This window comes from Rhinolophus sinicus, linkage group LG12 (assembly GCF_036562045.2).
Source record: "Rhinolophus sinicus isolate RSC01 linkage group LG12, ASM3656204v1, whole genome shotgun sequence".
In the NCBI taxonomy this organism is placed as follows: Eukaryota; Metazoa; Chordata; class Mammalia; order Chiroptera; family Rhinolophidae; genus Rhinolophus; species Rhinolophus sinicus.
In genome coordinates, this window is record NC_133761.1 from 22,412,947 (window position 1) to 22,431,815 (window position 18,869).

The window sequence follows — 18,869 nt, forward strand, 5'->3', positions numbered from 1 at the left end:
AATTCTTTAAATGTAAGTATCCAAGATTAGACCATCAGATGTTCCTCAAAAATCAGTATTTCCATGTTTCCATTTTGTATTACAGCTCACTTGTGGTTTTTGTGTTTATCTCACAAAAATTTTTTAGCAATGGAAGAGATCAAACATGTAGTATATACGGTGCTTACCAATTTGGAAAACTATTCAATTGCAATGTAATGTCTTGACATTTTACAAAGTTTGTAGCAAACCCGTGAGGACACACCAAAAAAGAAACTTCCCGTTTTCAGATCTTAGAAAATCACACTTAAAAGTGACTTCCTTTCTTGAAATAAAATACTGTCTTCAACTCCCTTGGTTCTTATGACACTGAATTTATTTTTGATTGAGGTAGTGAGTGACAGAACTACTGTTGAAACTAGAATGTTTTGTGTTTTTATTCTGCGTGAAACGAGAACATAAGCCACAAGGGAGAACATTTATTGTTCACAATTCTAATTTCATTTTTTGATGAGGATGGTGTTCTGTGAGCCGCTGACGGCAGTTCCATTGATTTAGGTTGTGTGAATTCATCTGGGAACACAGGTTGTCTGTAAATAATCAGTTGGGCTGCATGAACATTTTCTTCTCCAAATGACACTTCATAAGTAGAAATATAAAGAGTGAAAGGGCCTCAGCGCCCCTCCATCTTTGAATGCCAATGCTTTACTTACATTATCTTATTTATTACTCACAAGTCTGTGTGAAGTGTGTGCTATTGTTATCCCCCTTTGATGAGAAAGCTGTTCTCCATAGATTTACCCAAGGCCCCAACTGAAGAGAAACTTTGAAACAATGCAGTCCAAGCCCACTCCATCCCACCACCTTCTCTACATTTCATCCAAGGCAAACTAGTTTGTTACCATATTTTACAGAGACCCTTTTAATTTCAGTCTCAAATATATATTTGAGAGAATTCTGGGAAGTTAGCCGAGTTGGAAGCAACAGGAATCTCTCTCTCCATCTAGACAGCAATTACACTGGCAAAATCTGTCACACATAGTTATTTTGGAACTCTGGAGTCTATTGAAGGCTTGCAACTTCCAAGGCAAGGCCTGGACAGTAAATTGTGACTACTTTCAGTCAATTTCAGTTCTTAACACAGTAGTAGTTGCCCATTTCTCACTCCCCAGCCTCATGGCAGGCGTCAGTGCATGCATTCCAGGGGCGGCCTGCATGTAGCCTGTGGAAGCAAGGTGGGGAAAAAAAAGGATGTGTTCTGTAAATACTGGGGATCTGTGCTCTGACTGCTGATAGCTGCTTCTATCTGAGAGGTGCAAAGAGGCAGGAAATCGTTGCAAGCCCTTCCCCTCTGGCGAAAATAAATTCCAGGAGATTTAAAAGTTGGAGATTCTACACTTCCTGATTTCAAAACTAACTACAAAGCTACAGTAATCAAAAGAGTGTGGTACTGGAATGAAGAGACACATATAAACTAATGGAATGGAATGGAATAGCATAGGATAGAATAGGAGAGCCTAGAAATAAAGCCACATATGATTTTTGACAAGGGTGCCAAGACTACTCAATGGAGAAAAGATAGTCTTTTCAACAATTGGTGTTGGAAAAATTAGATATCTACATGCAAAAGAATGAAATCGGACCATTATTTAACATCATATATAAAAATTAACTCAAAATATATCAATGACCTAAATGTAAGACTAAAAACTATAAAACTCTAAAAACAAAACATGTAGCAAAACTCCATAGCATTGGATTCCACAATGACTTTTTAGAAATGACACCCAAGACACAGGCAACAACAACAACAAAAGACAAATTGGACTTCATGAAAATTGTTAATTTTTGTGCATCAAAAGAGACTATCAACAAAGTAAAAATGCTACCCACAGGATGGGAGAAAATATTTGAAAATAACATATGTCATAAGGGATTTATTTCCAATTTATAGAGAGAATTCCTAAAACTCAATCCAACAAAAAACAAAACCTAATTCAAAAATTGGAAAAAGAGTTGAACAGACGTTTCTCCAAAGATATACAAATGGCCAATAAGCACATGAAAAGATGCTCATCATCACTTATCATTAGGGAAATGCAAATAAAAATTACACTGTGCTACTACATCATAACCAATTAGGATGATTACTATTTAAAAAAAAGAACAAAGAGAAAATAAGTGTTGGCGAGGATTTGGAGAAATGCAAACTTTTTGCACAGTTGGTGGGACTGTAAAATGGTACAGTTTGTGGCAAACAGTATGGAGTTTCCTCAAAAATGTAAAAATAGAATTAATACATGATCTAGAAATTCCACTGCTGGGTATTTATTCAAAAGAATACAGTATTCACAACAGCTAAATTGTGGAAACAACTCAAGTGTCAATCGATGGATGAATGGATAAGCCAAGAAATAGAAACAACTTAAATGTGTGCTGATGGATGAATGGATAAACAAAACGTGGTCTACAAATACAATAAAATATTATTCAACCTTAAAAAGAAAAAGAAATTCTGACATATACTACAACATGGATGAAACTTGTAGGCATTACGCTAAATGAAATAAGCCAAGCAGAACAAAGACAAATAGTACATGATTCCACTTATACAAATTATTTAGATAGTCAAAATCATAGAGACAGAAATTAGAATGGTGGTTTTCAGGGGCTAAGCGCAGGGGGAAATGGGGAGTTGTTTTTTAACCTGTATAGAGTTTCAGTTATACAAGATCTTTTTTCTGCATCCATCTGTAGGTGGATGGTGGTAATGGTAGCACAACATTACAAATGTATTTAATACCTCTAAACTGTACACTTTAAAATGATCAAGATGGTAAATTTTATGTTATGTGTATTTTACCACAATAAAACAATTTGAAAAAAGAGATATATTTGAGGAAGAAGGGATGTAGAAGTGATCTGAGAATTCTAGGGAATGAGTACTGGAACTCAAGTGAAAAAAGAATTTCTCTGAGAAGGTCTGTACCAAAGGCAAGCTCCGTATTTATAGTATTTTAAGTACTCCTAAGATATCATGCTTACAAGTATATATTCCATGTGCACATGAAAAAAACATTGTCGAAGGGCACTGCTGCTTGCAACAGTAAGGCAAACGGACTTTGTTAAAAGAAAAAAAGTCTAGCAAGTAATTTAAAAATATCATTGTAATGTCACCACTCCATAAAATCAGTCCCTTCGCTTCTCTCAGAATAATCATGGGGTTAGACCTGAAAAGAACAGAAAAGAAAATACAGTATGAAGTGCTAACTATTGCTAAGCTTACTGAACAGACTCTGGCTTTGTAATTATTCTTTTTTTCTCTCAGACCTTTGAAATAAGCTTCATTTGGAATAAAGCCTAAAACTCAGCTGGGCTGGAAAATATCCACAATGTCCTTGTGATTCTTAATCTCTTTTCTAAGCCAATAGCCAATCATGTCACATAAAACACTGTTAAGAGCCACCCAGAGGCAAAATTCTTATACCACTGCTGAAATATTCAGTGATTGCTTAGAAAATCAAATACCTGTATATTTTTAAAGTATTACATTAGTGACTAAAGGGCAACACTCTGTCAAACGTTTATTTCTCCCCTTAGAATATTTAAGGAACTGCAGATTGGTTACAATCACATTTGTAAAATGCCCTGCTATGCAGTAATCCAATCCCCTCAATTTAGCCCATTAAAAAGATTCAAAGCTCATTAAAATATCTTTGGAAATTTTTATTTTCAATAATTTGACTTGTCACTGGGTCCCTGAAAACGTGTTGTGTGACCTACAGCAAATTTTACAGTTGTCAAAATTTATTTCACTGTTTACTTTAGCTACAAGTACTTTTTGTAAATTTTTTAGAACATTTCCTTTTGAGATTTTTCCTTTTGCAATATTCTACTCATAGTCACCTGCTACTGGGTATTATTTGTACTAATTTCATAACTTTTATTTATTACTTCACTCAAAAGTTAATATAAAATAATAATGATAATAATAATAAAAATGACAATAAAATATTCTCTTATGTTTGATTGTACCTATTCTTTATGTACCCAACACACACACTCACACACACACACATACACACACACATTTTTTCTCTATATTATGTTAGAAGTTATTGAAGTCAGTAAAATATTTATTTTTTTATTATACTTCTTAGAGGCATTCAATAAATATAGGTAAGACATCCCTTGAATTAAGCAGAGTTCTGTCATCAATAGGGCTAATCCTAATAAATGGGCAGATAAAATGATGCAAAGTCAATGGTCTCTTGGAAATGAAGTCACGTACTCAACTTGTACTATATAGATAGATATAGTACCTCTTCCCTGCACCTCAAAGTAAGAGGATAGGAATTCATCACATTAGAAAAGATCGGTTCCTTAACTCCTGATTTAGAGCTAATGTAGGTACACTGTAAAGCCAGGATTAGTAGGATTCATAGCTGCCATTATTAACGCATCCTATGCTTTAATGAGGGTCAACTTTCTATAGATAGGCTCTTTTATGTAATTTAATAAGATCAATAATAGACAGGTTATAAACTTGAGTCACGTCTAAATACATAATTAATGATACTTGGTTTTGACTAAGGAATTAATCTATCCTTAGATGGGATTGGCAAAAAGAACTTTAATAGTCACGTATATGTCAGTGGTGCTATTATTAAATGGGAAATGTAATGCTAAACTGGAAATTGACTTATGTGAATACTTTATGCTGAGCAGGTCCACTAACCAGATCCATGGAGCATTTATCACATTAATATATTTTGAATTAAGAAGTTTTCTAAAAATGGCTTTTCCCCCCTCAGATATCAGCTCATCTTTTTTAGTTCATCAACATTTTTCCTGACATGGTAACCAATGCTTCATGATGCTATATAATGCCACATAAATTTTGGATTATGTAATGCAGGTAGAAATACTTTTTGAAGCATGTTTACAAAGAAAAGAAACTTTCAGTGACTCTTGCAATCTAGCGAATAAGAACAGTCAGGCCAAAGTTGGGATTAACTCTGTCTTATCATTTTTTAGATTTTTATAGGTCTCAAGGATGTTCAATAAATTATTACAAAGTAAGTAACATTAAATTCCAAGCACATTCCAAATACTACAGAGTTTTTTATTGTTATGTTTAATGAATCCTCTGTTTTAATACAATGAAGTGAATTTAAATGAACATACAGGTTAAATATTTGGTTGTATCCAAATCATAAACATTTTATTTTTATTACAAATGGGAAGTAGACTTCAATTAATTCAATTAAATACATGTATTACTGAATTTTATTGACATGAAACAATTGAATGAAATTTTTGTTTTTGTTGGGACAGATGCTATTGTTTTTTGTGTACATTTCTGTGAGGTATTTTTTGTTGTTACTATCATTGTTTTGTGTTGTTGTTTTGCCTAACAATCATTTACCTTTTTTAATAAGAGCCTGTTGTTTTTAATTTGGAGATCTACCTGGCTCCCAATCTATGTCCATGTTATTTAAATAGGGATGACCTTAAATCTATCTCCAAGAATGTCATATGGCTCAGGACTAATTAATATAAGCATTCATAACTCTGGTAGAATAATTTTTTACAAGTATAGATGCATGACCTACGTTGGTCTAATAAAATGCACGCTGACCATTTGTTTGAGCTAATGAGAAAAACAAATTCTTACCCTGGGATTTATAAGCTGGTAGAGGCTTTTTAGCCTGGAGAAGCTAATGACCATCTTGCCACCATTTGGGAACTGAAAATGAAGCAGACAGTCAGGAAAGCAGAGATAAGAAAGAGTGATAGATTCCCAACGACTTGGACCCAGCATACATGAAGCAAGGTATGGTGGACATTTTTAGGTACTTTCCAAGTGTCTATTTCACCTCTCTCCTTTATGTAACAGCCATATCATTTTGGTACACTTAGCTCCAAACCCAATTTGAAGAATGGGTCGTCATTGTGTCATGCCACCAAACTTAATCATACTCTGCAAGTCATAATGCATGGTTCACAGATGGATATTCAACCCAGAACTAAGTCAATCAGTAGCCAGCATTCCCTCTGCCAGCAGTGATTGGTTCAGTATGAGGAAAATGATATAACTTGGACCAAGAAGGTTAGAACTTAGGACTTTGGATAAAGGCTGAGGGAAAAGAAGTTCTCTCTTCCTCTTGGCCATTCATTACATCAGTATGAAGACTGGATATGCTTCAGGCATTTGATCACCATGAAGAACCATAACTTCAGGATGAAGCTGACATACGGGGAGTGAAGAAAGAAAATCACAGAGAAAGGAAGCCAGAGCTTCCTAATCAATCTGTACCTTAAGCCAGCCTACTGACTTTTAAATTTAATGAACTAATAAGTTTGTTTAAAAGTTTTCAGTTGAATTTTCTCCTAAATATACCCCAAAAGTATTCAAATTGATGCACTTTTCTATTCATGGTCTTTTAGGTTACATAAGCCACGTAATCAATCCCCTTTATTTGCTTAAGCCAACATAGGCTGGCTTTTGTCACTTGCAAGTGAGAAAATACCAAGTAAATCAAACAATATTTTGGCCTCCTGGCATAGCCATAAATGTCCCAACTAAGTCATAGACAGATAGATTGATTGATAGATAGATAGATAGATAGAGATAATATATAAATAGTTAGCTAGTTAATTAGTTTTAAGTATGCTGGCATATTGACTGTATTCTCTCTTTCCTATTCTAAGAGGAAAGGGCTATTCTCAAGTAACATGAGATCATTCTTTGAGAGAACTAGAATTTCTGAAAATATTTTTAATATGTTATTAAAAGCATCTATATATTTTTATTTTTATTTAAATGAGCTTTTAATTTGAACCTCAAACTAATTTAATTAATTCACATAAAACAATAAAATATAATTTTAATATTGACCTTTAGAGATAAAAGTAAATCCCTCATATCAAAATTATCATATGCGAAGTACATGAGTTTCCTCTTACTCTCCAAATCTATTCCAGTCATCTGAATTCTGGTTCCAATTCCTTTCTTCCTTCTGAGAAAATTGCTTCCAGTTGGCTCCCTTTCCATTTTATCTTCAATACAGCAGTATCATTTCTAAAACACAAACCAGATCAGGTAATGCCCTACTCAAAATGTTTTAATGCCTTCTCATTACTTAAAGAGTGTGCCCTTAGGCTTGACATGCAAGAACTTCCATGAACTGGCCCTGACAATCTAATGAAGCACTTCTGCCACCATCTACATCCCATTATCTATATCCCATGTGGGTTTTCTGGAACTTTATGTTCCAGAGACATTGGACCACAAATACTTCCCAAAACATGGAAACTGCTCTCCAGCCTCCATGCTTTCCATATGTTGTTCTCTTCCCTTCTTTCTGTAATGCTAAGAGAAGGCCTTACACCTCCTTCCAAGGATGGATACCTCATAGATTATCTTTTTTTAATGTAACTTTTCCATGACACCACCACACTTTGTATATGCCTCCATTATAGCACATATATTGTTTTGCAATGATTTGTTAAACAGAAGCTGTTAAATGTGACTGAGGGACTAACAAGGTTCATAGATTTGTTTGGTCTAAATCACATTTCCTCCTATCTAAAATTTTAAATGTTTATATCAAAGTCTGGATTTCTGGCTTCTCTTGAAATGAAAAAAAACCTGTTACTACACAGAAACAGTTATAGATAAGTAATACCTAATACTCTGTACTTAGAGCACTGGCACTTTTTCAGTTCACCACTCTTGTGAATACTCTTAATGATTTCTCATGTACTTGATTTGCTTCACTCATGTTACTACTTAATCCCTTAGATATTTTTTTTTTTATTTTACATTTCTGTCTTCCTGCTATAATTTCTTTTAGGACAGAGACTTAATTTTATTTTATTTTTTTTTTAGTTTTAAAGGACATTAGTCAAATCCCAAAATCCAAAATTCATGTGAAAACAATTTGTCATATGAAATACCTATAATGTATGGGAATTTTTCTAAAATAATCAAGAGATTACTAAAAACTGAATAGATCAAGAGAGTTAGTATATCTGACTAAATATTGTCATAATGATAAATAAGTGTGGCTATCTTAATTTTCTTGAATCTCATTGATTATATGCATATTTAAATGTAAAATCCTTACATAAAAGACCTTTCAAGAGAGTAAGAAGATAGGCCACAGACTAAGAGAAATATTTGCAAAAGACATACCTAATGAAGGACTGTTATCCAAAATATACAAAGAATTCTTAAAACTTAATGACAAGGAAATGAGAAACCTGAATTAAACAATCTGAACAGATATTCCGTCACATATACACATGGCAAATAAACATGAAAAGATGCTCTACATCATATGTCATCAGGGAATTGCCAATTAAAACAACGAGATATCACAGCACACATATCACAATGGTTAAAATTCAAAATATGGACAATAAAAAAATTCTAGCATGGATGTACAATAATAGAAACTGATTTATTGTTGATGGGAATGCAAAATTGTACAGGTAATTTGAAAGGTAGTTTGGCAGTTTCTTACAAAACTAAATATACTCTTACCATACAACTGAAAAATTTCACTCCTTGGTATTTACCCAAAAAAGTTGAAAACTTATATCCACAGAAAAACCCATACATAAATAACAATTTTATTCCTAATTGCAAAGATTTGTAAGCAATCAACATGTTCTTCATTCAGTGAGTGGATAGACTGTGGTCCACCCAGACAGTGGAATATTATTCAGCATTAAAATGAAATGAGCTATCAAGACATGGAGAAACCTAAAATATATATTATGAAGTGAAAGAAGCCATCTTAAAAGGCTACATGCTGTATGACTACAACTATATGACATTCTGCAAAGAGCAAAACTACGAAAATGGTAAAAATAAAAAAAATAAAAAAAATAAATTAGTGGTTACCAGGAGTTTGTGGGGAGAGGGATCAATAGGTGGAACAGAGAGGAATTTTAGGGCAGTGAAACTATTCTGTATCATACTACAATGATGGATACATGTCTTTATACAATTTGTCCAAGCCCATAGAATGTGCAACACCAAAAGTGAATGTTAATGGACTTTGGGTAATAATGATGTGTCTATGTAGCTTCATCCATTGTAACAAATGTACCCCTCTGGTATGAGATGTTGATAGTGAGAGAGACTGTGCGTGTGTGCATGCAGGGGCATATGAGAAATCGCTGTGCCTTCTGCTCATTTTTGCTGTGAATCTAAAACTACTCTCAAAAAATAAAGCCTATTAAAAAAAAATCCAAATAGACTTTCTGGTGAAATCCATCAGTTCTAGTAATAGAGAAGATAAAATTAAGCCTAACAACTACTTCTAGAGAACTACAATACTGAACTATTTTTTTCAGATGAAAAATCATTGCAGAACTAATCCAAACAGAATGTGTGTGACACTCATTAGTCCTGGTATGTCAATACGTATCATAAAACCATGCCTACATTTCTAGAGACTTGCCTATGTAATTTACACTGTGAAACAACTGTATTTAGTAAAAGTGACTACAATAATATTTTTGGGATGTCTCAGTTGTCAACTACACTAGGTTGTAATTAGTCTGTTGTCAAGAAAAGTAAAGGGTCCAAGATTTTACCCTACTTGCAAGCCAATGAGTAAGACTGCCTCAATTTTATGGCTGATGGAAGACAAGACTCCTGGGTCAGAAATGAAGGATGGGTTATTACACAGGGCAATGGCAGTAGCTAGAGTATCAGCATTCCTCGGGTGTTTTCCCAAGCCACAATTCCCATATGGCTGTGTGAAGGGGGTCTGATGATAGCTACACAGGCAGTAGGCAGGGTCATGGGATAGGAACTTTGAGTTTAGGCAACCTGAATATTTTGTAACGGCTAATAAGCAAGTTTGTCCTTTGTTCTGAGAGAAGGCATGTTTTTATGCTACTGGACAGTAGGCATATTTGCCCTACTCCAAGAGGAGATGCTACCTCTATTTTTCAAGACAGTTTTCTATACAAACATTCTAGAAAAGATAGTGTGGAACAAAGAGTAGTCAATGCCTTGCTTAAAAGATGTGCAGAAGTGCTGGATGGAGATCAATAGAGAATTGTCACCCAAATTTTATAAACATCTCAATTTTTGTACACTTTAAGTAATTAAACTATAACGATGCAAATGAAACTCAATTGCTATAGTTGGTACTTAAAAAAAGTTTTTTGAATGTGTGTTCTGTTTATTGCTTTCTTCATTAGTTATTTGTTGTTGTTTTTTTTAATTTACCAAATATTGTTGACATTTTATTCATCACTGAAGTGTGAGTTTTGTGTATCCCAGGGTTTGGAAACCACTAGAACTCACTTCAGATATCAAACTGCAGAAGCTGAAGGTACTTGGCACTAGTTATAGTTAGAAATTCCCACCAACCACATTCAAATAAATGTTTAAGTACTCACACAGGTGAAAAATGACTGTGATACAAAAGGAATTATATTACCCAGCTGTGAAAAGTAGCCTCAAGGTGAACTTTGTGTCTATTTGGAAAAATTAGATCATAATATGTCATTGTTTCGCCATGAAACCTCATTGAAATCTGAGAAACATTTTGATTCTCCTCCAAAACTGAGCACATTAGCACTAGAATTTCTTACTAGGTGAACCTGAAAAGGTTATCACTGTGTCCAACTTTGTGTTTTATTTTTAACAACTTCATTCTGTGTAACAGAGTTAGCTGAGTATCATTGCACCAGAGTTAGAATAGAATTCCAAAAGAAATGGCAGGGAAAGAAACCACCAAAATTGGTTTTATGTACATTTTATACATTTTAGAATATCATCATAGCTAATTGCTTAAATGGTTAAGTGCATGTGCATTTTAGATGGAATATAACAATACATGAAAAATTTTGAGCTATTAACCCTATGAGGCCTAAGTCTTCTTGCCCAAATAAACACATTTATCACCAGTTTGCAAAAACAGAAAAGAAGCTAGCTCTTTTAAGCACGGGAAGTTCTAACCTCAAAGAGGAATAGCAGAAGAAAAATAGATACATTTTTTATGAAATAAGGTATCATCTCATTTGTTTCTAGCACTATGGCTTATAGTTGATTATAGATATACTAGACAAAAGAAACCAGCTGTCCAAATCAGAAACTGTGACTCTAGAAGGGCAACTATAAATGTTCCTTGGCAGTAGGATAGCATTGATATCGAGATACCCTATGAGTTATTATTGCAAATACTACAATGATGGGATGTTCAATTCCCATCCAAATTTATATAGTTACAAAGGGAAAAATTATTAAATATAGCCATCTAAAGGAATTTATAATTTATTTTTGAAATCTATAAATATATATTAGACCTAAAAAACTAACCATACGATGATGGTTAACACTTTTTTTCTCCCTTCCTGGAGTTTATACTTTTGTACTTTGGCATATTGGTATGTATATCTCCATTATCAGACCATAAGCTTTTAGAATGCAAAGATGTCCCCTTTATAAGGGGTCAGTCAGGATAGGATCATGGAAAAGTATGAATGTAAGGAGGTAGCAATCATAGGGACTACCTAGAGTCAGTCCATTACAGAAAAACCCATCTGACAATGTAGGAATCATAGAGATAAGAAGGACAAAGACAAGATAGGCATCTCTCATGAAAGCTGAAATCACTTGAACACCTGCATCTCACCATGGAAGAATCAGCCTTACATCTTAACCTTCTCAGTGATGTGAAGGAGCAACAATGACCTTAAAAACCAAATTCAAGTTGACTTTATGTCACTTGCAACTGAAACGGTGTGTTCTAATACATGTAGCAATCACATATAGCAATTACCATTATTTCATGCTTATCAAGTATCAAAAAGCGGGTTATCATCTTTATATGCTTTATGCATATCTCTCCCCAGGTCCACACTCAGCGATACGCTAGTACATTGAAATCGGCCATGGTAAAAATATTTACACCACAGAATGTGACAAATACTACAAACTAGATCCTTCCCCTTCTTCCTCTGAGTGCCAGTTATGAAACATATGAGCCCACAACAGGTTACAATGCACAAAGTTAGACTCTCCTGGTCATATCATCCAGCATGAAGCCTTTGAAAATTAACAGTTTTTAATAGTGGTAATTTTCTTAATATCTAAAGATATTTTCCATCGTTTTGGCTTTAACTATAAATTGTACCTACTTAAATAAACCTTGAAACCAAATTTGGCTTGATGGAGAAATGCTCAGAATAACGTATTAAGTCTTACTTTTAAGATATTTCTGAAATATTGGATTGAATCAGGGCTCTAGGGTACCTTAACAAAGACAAAGCAGTTGTTTGGCTTTTGAATACCAAGGAGACTGACAGCTATTATTATTAATATTACTTATTTCACTGTAATTAACCTCTTCTTAATCAGTTTTTCCTACAACTATATAGTTGGCTCTGCTTCTGAATTTTTCTCTGTATTGTCCATATTTTTCCCTCAAACCCAAATACATTCATTTTATCGTTTTTGTTTGAATGTTTTCATATCCTTTATTCTCTGTGTCTCTCTATAAGTTTTCTAATCCCTCTATACTTTTGCTTCTCTGTTTCTATATGATTGTCTACTTCTGTGAATGGCTTGAGATAATGATGATTTTTGCTTACCTCTAATGATAACCTAAAATGCCTGAATCTGAATAATAATTCTGATTTCTATTAATATTTTACTAATACAAAATTGGAAGAATGCCTATCCCAGTACATACAATTATTTCAGTTAAATTAATTTGATCATTAATTTATTTATTCAACATAAATTATGTGTATAAGTATAAATTATGTGCCTGCCTCTGTGTTAGGCACGGGTAAATTGAAACGCAATGCTTGCTATCTTTATAGAATCATATTCCTGATTCATAAATGTGTTGTTAAAATACAGTCTGAGAATGTGTTCTGGTGGTATGTACACAGTGTAATGAAAGCACCTCAAAGACGCCCCAGTAACCAGGACTTGGCAGCAGTTTATAATCAAATGGAGTGTGACCTAGGAAACTCCCTTTTGTCTATCTTAGTCTTTGTATGCCACTTACCCATCCACAATCAACTTGATTGCACAAAAAATGATTCTCTCCCCCTCTTTTTCTATCTCTCTCTCTCTCTCCATCACAACCACTAGCCCTTTTTTCTTGCAGCCCCTCAATGCCCAATACGTAATCTCTCACCATTGCCAAGAGAAGACATGACCAGAGTTATAGTCTAAACTTTAACTGTGTTTCAAATAATCCTGATTTTTTATAATTAATTAATACCTATCTGTATGTAATTTACCTAAAAATATAAATTCATCTTTATGACATTATGCCATTTTATTCAACCAATGTCATTCACTTCATTTATAAGTTGGCATGAAATTTTCTGAAATTTACCATTGGATGCCTGTTTAAATCTCCCATTTATGTGGAACCTAGGATACCACACACATAACAGGAAGCAATCATGTTTCCACTTATCCGTAGAAGCTAAGAAGACAACTTAATGCTTAGTGGGTATTTTTGAATTACTTTTCCCAAGCAGGTGCATGCATGCATCTCCCAGTGGCTACGTATGTGGGCTGCTAAGGCTCATAGTAGCCCCTTTCTCCAGAGAATTGCTTATGCCACAACACTTGCTAGCCAGCAACCAATGATTGACTGTCATGGGGTTATAAATGGCAGGGTTTCTTCTCAAGATGGTAGCAACTTGTGCAATTTCTGTTCCAGAGCACATCATTGTTTAATTTTCTTCTCCTGTCTTTTCCATCTTCCCCTTCTACTGAGAGTGCTTCTCAATAAATTATTTCACAAGAGTCTCTTCTCTAACCTCTGCTTCTAGAGAACCTGACCTGAGACATCCCCGCTGTCTTGGGAGACTGGAGCAAAAGTGTGTGAAAGTTTGGCATGACAGGTTCCTAAATGCTGACCTTGAAAGAGCACCTACACAGCTAGCAGGGCATCAGATGCATTTCTAAATACCTAACAAAGGCACACAATGTTTTAATAATAAGGAGAGTTTTTAAAAAAAAATAATACAAATACAGCTTTTAGTATATCCTGTTCTTGAGATAATATGTTCCAATGTGACTGTGAGATATGGATCCTTGTGGCATAATCTAGTCCCTTCTGCTAGGGTCAGTTAAAATGTGAGTAAATACTTCAGAAGTGTTTTTGAAATTCTGCATAAAATCTGACTACATTGAGACAACTATCTTAACTTGCAGCCACAGGTCTGGACGGCTTGGGTAGATGAGCTACCTGAATACTTTTTTTTTTTAACTTTCTTTTTATAATATCACCCTACCACTCCCCCCCCTCCCTTTCAGCCTATTAAGACATCCCAAACCCTGACTCCATGAGATAATCTGTGGATTCAATTTTGTGCTAACAGTCATGCGAACTTGGAAATGGACCCTCCCGTATCTGAGCTTCAGATGAGAGAGCAGCCCTGGCCACTCTCATAATTGCAGCCCTGTGAGACCCCAAAGTAGAGGACACAGTTAGGCCATGGTCTAATTTCTGACCCACATAAACTATATTAAAAGTTTTATTTTAAGCCACGTTATCTGTGGTAATATGGTCATACAGCCATAGTTAACTAATACATGTTTCCACATAGAAGAAACAAATCTAGACTTACCATCTCTACATGCATTTCTGAATAAAGAGAGCACCTCTTTCCAAATCTTCCCAACAAAATTCTCCAGGCTAAATTGGACCAAGTGCCCATTGTTGAACCAATCACTTTAAACTTTGATTTACAAGTTCTGGGTCATTCGTCAAAGCCAAGAGCTTTGGGTACTGATAATATTGACAGGTTACTTTCTGAAAGGAAAAGAGGGACTGTGAGATCAGAAGAAATTCTTGCCAACAAAAATGAATGTCCACCATAACAGTTCTGAGTCACACCACAATTCTACTCTCTTTTCAAAAGAAATCCAGACTAGCTAGCATGATAATTGGATGTGGCAGGTAGATCTAACTTATATTTTGAAAATAATTAAAGGTAAATATTTTAGGCATTATAATAACAGAAAAATTCAACTCTTTAAGAGTATTCACTGACATGTGACTATAAAATATAAAAATATAACCAAACATGAAAAATAAAGAAAAATTTCAGTTTTAAAAATGTAATACAATTCTCTAAAAAGACTATAATTAGATCTAAGATGATAGTAGAGTAGCAGAAATATTCACGCCTTAAGTATTTTCTCAGGGTTTAACTTTCTGCATTGGATCTAAAGCATTTATCAATAAAGCAAAGTTCCTCATTCCGCCCACCTCTTTCTTTTTAATTTATTATTTTTTTTTTCTTTATTAGTAGTTTTGCAGTGCTCATAGGAAAAGCACAGGCTACCATGACAATCACTCACAAATTATATCCAAAGACTCAAGTTTGTAATGATTTATAAATATGGATAGATATGGTTATTTTAACCTATCCATGTGTTCTTTGAAGATATTTTTAGGATTATGTTTTAAGCTGTCATGATGTTTTCTCTTGGAATTAAAGAAAAACGTGTCTGTACAGGAAGAACAAGACAAGGAGCTGAATGGACACAGAATGTTCTTTCTAAATCTACCATATCACTCACAGCATACTTGATCCAGAGCCCTTTAAAGCACAAGCAGCCAAGAAGCAAAAACATTATCCAGTAGATTTACATTATCGTTATTTATGGCCAATAACAAGGAAATATGGCTTAGAATTCCCCCTCATTATAGAAACTGATTCGAAAAATTTTTAAATAAAATACTTCAGTGGCAAATTGTGTCCCTTCATTGAGGAACTACTGTTCATGTCCATATGGCTTTATTTATTATTTTATAAAATGTTACCCGGCCATTGAGTATAGTAGCGAAAAGTGAGTTGCAGACTCTCAACAAAGTATAACCCCCAGATTTTGAGGACAAGTTTAGAAAATAGCATGACTGAAAGGAAAGCTAGTAAGTAAATTAAATAAGCCAAATTATCTAATTCTAAGAAATAGAGTGGGATTAAGATATCTCTTAAATGTCATTAAGTTACTTGATGTGAAATGAATTCCATGACACCAGCCAAAAGACAAATAGTTACTAAAGGGAGAGATGATCTAGTTCACAGACATAAGAATAGGGTAGCATTTCATATAAAGGTTTAAAGGAAAGAGCCATGAATTAGAATTCATTCAGCACAAGCTAGGATATAAATTCTATAACTGGTCAATCTGTATAAGAGAAGGCTGGAAAAGTAGAAATATGTAAAAGGAAGCACAATAGAGAAAACAATCATATTTACCCATACTCATATAAGAGTAACAGAAGCTAATGAAATCAGAATACTAGAGTTGCAGAAAAGTAACAATTTTTAAGTTAACATTAAAACTGAGACAATCCTCATCATAACTTTAATAAAAATTGTGCTAGTGAGTTTCCTAGGTAAGAACACTTATGAGAAGTGTGCTCCTATCTAGAAAACAATGTCTAATCATAACACAGAAGTTAGGTTCATCTATCTCTTCCTTAGTTAGGTCATGAGATAAATAGAAAAGGGAAGGGAAGGGAAGGGAAGGGAAGGGGAGGGGAGGGGAGGGGAGGGGGGGAGGGGAGGGGAGGGAGGGAAGGGAAGGGGAGGGAGGGAAGGGAAGGGAAGGGAAGGGAAGGGAAGGGAAGGGAAGGGAAGGGAAGGGAAGGGAAGGGAAGGGAAGGGAAGGGAAAGGAAGGGAAAGGAAGGGAAGGAGAAAAAACTATATCCATGTATTTCTTATTTATTCAATGATTCATTTTCTAATCCAACTTCCAAGCTCCAGACATCAGGATACTCTTTTTCCAACACAGATGGAGAGTTCTCATGTCTTTCTAAACCAAAGAAACATGCATAGAATTAAGTGAGAAGATTGGTTGGGGAGAAGCCAGAAGTAATTGGCCTACCTGACAATATCCATAGTCAAAGAAAGTTGAAATTAAACCAACAAAACCTAAGGGCGAGGAATCAATAAATGTACAACTTCACAAATGCAAGTTTGGCCTGTGGTACAGGCAGAGGGGTACATGGAAACAGCCACCTCTATCACATGCCATGACGGACCCAGAAGACAGGCATCTATGACAAGTTACTAATAGTTTTTTTAATATAAGTTTCTTCGCATGTTAAGTAAAAGTACAAGTGATAGCTACCTCATAGAAACTAATGCTGCAAAAATTCAGTTGAATAATAAATATAAAATATTTAGCCGTATAGTATATAACTTGCCAGTAAAGGAGGGTTATGAATAAAACGATTACCTATTTTAACTACTGCCTACCAGGAAATGTAACATCTATGTGATTTCAGTTAACATCTGTTAAGGGATCAATTGACTTTCAGTTAAGAACCAGAAAACCTTTGGAAGCAGCTGGAGTGGGAAACTAGTGTGTGAAGATCAGAGTGATAGGCTTCTGGACAGGAACCAAAGACAAATTAGAGGCACTGTCTAGGGCAGGCCCTTGTTGACACTGAATACGGCAGGTTAGCTAATAATTCTCAAGAGCCTAAATATGTGAGCTTGATTCTGCCATTGTTCTGTAGTAATGTCAACATCTAAGATAGGAGGAATTTTAAAACTTGACCTGGCCTTCTGTATCTCTGTAGGAATGCACAAGGAGAAATACTCATTGGATATAATGAGGAATTTCTATAGACTTTTCAATTTCATTTCCTAACTCTACTGCTTAATTTATTCCTAGGAGATGCATTTATTTCCTATTCTGATGGATCATTAAAGAAAATATCATTCAGGTAAGCACATGCACATAAAATACAGAAGAGCATTACAGAATTTCCGAGAGAGTTGAGGTCTGTAGAAAGGCCTTTGTCTCACTTGTGTCTTTATAGATTTTTCTTTTTAGGATTAATTCTATGATTTAATAGGTAAAAAAGTCCTCTAGTGTTCAGATATTGTTACAAAAATATGAACATGAAATCCATTCATTTTCATCACTTAATAAACATTTATTGAGTATGTGCTACATATAACACTACTGGGACCTATAGAGAATTATAACGTAGCTATAATTTTTCTAGAGACACAGAGCACTTTTCCTATTAATGCAGCTCTCTATTTATTTCTTCAAGCCACAATCAAGCTGGTGGTCTTCTCTTTTCCCTATTCACCATTTGTTAATTTACTTTATATAGGTGATTTAAAAAATAGAAAATATCAAATTAAGTAGAACTGAAAACTATGAAAATATTTAAATAAGGTACTACAAGAAAAAAGAATAGTGACAGTTTGTCTCATCTGGATCACAGCTTTTCAATAAAGTAGATGAAAACTGAAAAATATGATTCTATTCCAAGAAACTAAATCTAGCTTCATAGACAGTAAGCCCCCACTTCTCACTAGTATATGTCAACCAAGCCTATGGTTAACCTTTGACCTGTTGAGCAGAGAAAACCACAGATTGTAACCTTCTTTTATGCGTATTCATAGCACTAGTCATGAATATAACATAGATATTAAAAATGCAATTTAATCTTCAGAAAGTAATGTAAGTTAAGATAGATTTGTTTCCCAGTATTTGACAGTCTAGAAATATCCCGGGTTTCCAGTCCATGTAAATATTTACAAAGCTTTTAACCTAATGCCCATTATAATTTATTTGAACTACTGGTATATTAAAAAGGGATCATCAAATATTTGATTAGCTAAATGAAATTTATCCCAAAGGCAATTACATCTTATTGACATTCTAATATGTGTAATAATTAGAACGTTAGAAAATAATTTTTGTAAATTCTGTCAACCAATTTTACACATGAAAATAATATATTTTAGGGAACATTTTAGCTCTTCAAACAATGATGTATACATGTCTTTAGATTTATTTTTCTCTCTCCATTTCTTTTTTTTCTTAAGTAGAACTAAATATGAAAAA